Raw genomic sequence first — 4,525 nt, 5'->3', positions numbered from 1 at the left:
TTGATCGCTTTCTTGTTATTATTATTATTAGACTCCTATATTATTAATAACAGATACTTCAGACCGGCCAGAGGGTGGTATTTAACGGGGTTTTGAAGTAAAATTATTTGAGTAACACATAGGCTATTATGTGTGGAGAGCTTTGACTGAACATCATAATCTCTTTTATTTGATTGAGGTGGGCCTGTAGAGGCTTTTTGCACCTCTTTTGTTGTCAGTTCGTGTTCCTACCTCGTCTCTAAGCCAGCCTTGACTCCTTTACTAGTGGGTGGAATAACCATCCTCTCCACACAGAGTAATCTAAGCCCAGACCAGTTGTGGGAAATTGGACTCCTGCAAAACCCTGTCACTCCTCCAGTCCTATCTGAGGTATTTTAAGAATTTGTGTCTTTTAATGTAATGTTTTCATGCAAGATATTGCCCCAATGTCCATAAACTATTACCAACTTTTAACAGATTGCACAAGACGGCGACTGGGACACAGACAGTATCTCTGACCAGCCGTGGACAGGAATTGTAGTTCCTCCAGTCGAATGCCCCTTACTGAAGAACTTAAGGCCCAAATTCAAACTTTTTTTAACCCAACCTCACACTCTCAAAACTATGGAAGAGACCATTATTTAGTTTTAAATTTTGTGCTGCTTCATTCTTAATTGACACTAAATCAATCATTGAAATGACTTGTTACCAAATGATACATTTACAAGCAAATTAACATCCAAGTCAATAAAAAACAAATTTAAGGTGACATTACATGCTTGTTTTATTTTCTGTATTGGCTATATTTAAAGCAGAAAATGGCTAGTATAACAACTTGTGTTCTCTTAACACATTCATTAAGATATACAATTTTACATTATGTAACACGTTGTGTTCTCTACACATACACAGTAAATTTCAAAACCATAAGAACATTTACCAATGTATAAAAGTTTTTATTTTCCTGAACATGTACAATTCCATACCTTTAGTATAATTTTAAATTCAGTTTAAACCGTTGTCAAATTGAATGGCTTGGATGGGGTTGATATTGTCTGAATTAAATCAATTACATTTTAACATTAATTTGTGGGTTTTTTTTTACAATATTTATACTAAATCAACTCTGTCAGTTCATACATAACACAGCTTTCAATTTCTTGGAGAAAGTCTTGCAGAAAGTTGATTATAGCGGTTTCATAAGTCTCTTGTACTGATCCCTTCTCCGACATTTTCGGAAGAATGTTCTGCATGATGAAGTCTGCATCAGCCTGTGGGAAAAAAAGAAAAACAATCATCCATTTTCAGGTACATATGCACATGCAAAAAAGCTACTTTATTACCATTTTCTACTATTATTTTTTTTGTAAGGAACAAGTGTTTGACAATTATTCTTTAAATTGGCAAATAATAATTTTCCTATCTATAACATTCCTAAAATGAAATACAAGATATAGGCATATTTTTTTTTTTTCCAGTTACTGATACCTTATCATCATCATCCACCACATCAGGGAAAAAGAACTGGTGGCAAAGTCCTGAATGGTTTTCCAGGATTGGAGAGTTCAAGACCTGTTCAGATTTGCTTCAACAAAGGGACCAAACGTAGAGTTGCATGAAGCACAATTGATCTGGAAAAAGAACCAGAAAATTATTGCATAATATAGACAGTGTTGTGGCTAATCCATATATCTGGTAGGCAGCAAAATTAAAACCGTTTGCAAGGTTTCAAATGTAAAGAAGTTAGAAGACTTTTTCTGACCTTATTATGGCCTCTTTGTTCTCAGGTTTAACGGCCCCAATAAAACCACAGTTAATAATTTGATCATACCATGCAGAGTGATCAGTTTCTTCTTCCTCCACCTGAAAAAACATAAATATGTAAACTGTGCGTAGAAATAAAGGTTTTATGAATTTGAAGCAGGAGGCTGCTGCTGCTGACCCTGAGCTGACTGAATCTGACCAAGGCTTTGGGTCAGAAGACCTATTCAATTCTGTGCAGCTGTACAGACATCAGAATATTCTCTCTGTTAAATAGGTCATCACAACATCATATAGGATTATCTGGATCAGGTGTTTTAAGCCACAGCTCTGCACAGTTTAGCTCAAACCCCAATCAAACACATCTGATTCAGCTAATCAAGATCTTCAGGATTACTAGAAACCTCCAAAAAGGTGTGGGTTGGAGCTGGTTTGAGCTAAACTGTGCAGAGCTGTGGCCCTCCAGGAATTGAGTTTCACACAACTGATCTAGAATAAGTGCATTAACAATGTATCATAAACATCACAGCTTTTAAACATAGTCTATAGGGATGTGACCTACTGTATATAAATAAACTTGTTCGGAATCAAAAAGAGGTTTATTTCAAATTATGTTTACACATACAAGGCATTTGTTTTGTATTTGTTTTTTGTTTACAGTATATTTTGAGAGACACCTTTGGCATCGTTTATAGTCCATAATACAACTAGGGCGTGGAGAATAATAATTATTATTTATTAATTATAAAACAACGTGAAAGGTGTGCATATTGAGAGAAATGTACAGCCGCCGACGCAACCCGCATTAATTGATCTCTAACTTACTTAACTTGAGCAAACGCGTTGATACACATAGTTACATATAGTTATCGGTCTATCTAGCGAACTTGAAGAAAGCGATCAATAACACATACCTGTGATCCATCACCCGCATGTCTCTGCTCCTCCATTTCGATCGATCCACTCGGTCTGGGGCTCGCGCTGATGACGTAACGAGAAGGACGCGCCTTCATCCCTTGTACACACCTCAACCTCTTGACCCCTCCCCCACGTCAAATCAGGGACACAAAGCGAGGCGCAAAGAAAAAATGAAGCGCAAAGGAAAGCTTGCACCGCAGAGGCACGGATGACTGAAACGCGGATTTAAAGGAGCAGCGCAAAGGGAAATGTGTTGCAAAGTCATTGCTGTTGAAGTTTTACTTTGCTAAACTTAATTTTTTCTCTTGTGGTAAACTTTTCTTTTGCAATTATTTTTTTTTACTTGCAAAAAAGCAATTTTTTTCTCAATACTCTATTTTTATTTGCAAAACATATTTTTTTATTTGCAAAACATATTTTTTGTTTGCAAAACATTGTTTTATTTTGCAGATATATATGGCCCTATTTTGACTCGATATTGTAACCAAGTTACTATATAAAACTAAAAAGTTGATTTTTGGTGGTAATAATATAAATAAAGATATGGCAGCCACACCAGTGGAAATCATTGGATTAAAAAATCCACTGTGTAAAGCGCAAATAGACAAAATCTCAAAAAAATGGCAGAAGAGAACAAAAAATATGACGACAAAATGGCCAAAGGAAGGGACATTCGATGTGGCATTGTGTGAGGAAATGGAAACTCTGATAAAAAATTATAAAACTAAAAGCATCAATATGAAAAAAGAAAAAAGAGAAACAAAAAGGGAAAAAGAGAAAGAAATACTTGCGCTGTTTAAAAAAGAAGGTGAAGATATGTTGAAGAGGATAAAACAGGCTAGGAAAGTCCTGAAGGAGGCAGAGAAAGATAACTTGAGAAAAGAAAAGAAATATGCAGACCCCCCTCCTTATCTGCCTTTAGCAAGAGAATTCCCAATACTCAAGGGAACCATGGAGGTAACAGGAGAACTAGAGTTAGAAGGGCAGTTAGAGATGGATGATAGAGAGGAACCAGCTGTAAAAACACAGAGGCAAACCAGACAGGAAAGTGCAGAAGGTTTGCAACTTGACTGTTACAGACAAGCACGTACAGCGTTAGAAAAAATGAAAGCAAGTCAGGAAGATAAAACCTGGTTTGAGGAAGGATTAGAAAGAAAGCGGAGGGAAGATAGAGATATTGTAGCACAAGTACAAGCTTTGGAAGAAGAAATGGAAGAGAAAATTAGAGAATCAGGGAAGAAGATCAGAGAGGTAAATAAGTTGGAGAGAGGAAAGAGTAAGTTGTTCTACGGTAGTGAGGATGAGAATCAGGCAGAGGAGTTATTTGATAACAGTAAATGGGAACAGGGCAGAGATAAAGGGACACTTAGACCACTGGCCGCACAGCTCCCAATTTTAATCAAGGGTGAGATGGGACAGTATGTCCCCTGGGCTTCACAGGACCTCGAGGGGCTTGTCACTCGCCTTCCTGATATTCATGAGGGTGCAGGGAAATTCATTAAAGTGTTTGAAGAGGAAACAATGGGAAAGCTATTGGCAGTGGGAGATGTTAAAGCTCTGCTGGCTAAAATTATTGGAGGGACAAAGATGGATGAAATTCTTCTTACAACAACTCTAAACAGAGCAGTGAACTCTCACAATATGGATGGGATTGTTTTTGATGCATTCCACCCAGCAGTATGGCAGGCATTGCGTGCGGAGTATCCGATCAGACTGAATCCTAAATCACTGAAGGGAGAAGGAATTGGAGATTCAGAGAATCCAATAACTTATGTGCAAAAACAGCTGAAAAGGTGGAAACAAGAAACTGAGGGGGATCCCGAGGGAGACCCATTAATGTCAACATTGTTTAGACAAGCTGTGATCG

General features: G+C 37.4%; 1 long non-coding RNA gene across 1 annotated transcript; it reads right to left on the bottom strand.

Moving 5' to 3' along the window:
* Nucleotides 1–968: 968 nt before the first annotated feature.
* LOC113100532 (uncharacterized) lies at nucleotides 969–2,933 on the bottom strand. The gene is made up of 4 exons (XR_003289699.1): nucleotides 2,655–2,933; nucleotides 1,742–1,842; nucleotides 1,468–1,610; nucleotides 969–1,250 (listed from the first exon to the last, which is right to left on the bottom strand). It is a non-coding gene; the product is annotated as an uncharacterized LOC113100532 (long non-coding RNA).
* Nucleotides 2,934–4,525: the final 1,592 nt, after the last annotated feature.

The sequence above is a fragment of the Carassius auratus genome, unplaced genomic scaffold (assembly GCF_003368295.1).
Source record: "Carassius auratus strain Wakin unplaced genomic scaffold, ASM336829v1 scaf_tig00217292, whole genome shotgun sequence".
NCBI lineage: Eukaryota > Metazoa > Chordata > Actinopteri > Cypriniformes > Cyprinidae > Carassius > Carassius auratus.
The sequence above is the reverse complement of the archived record's forward strand: the minus strand, read 5'-3'. Positions and strand labels throughout refer to the sequence as shown.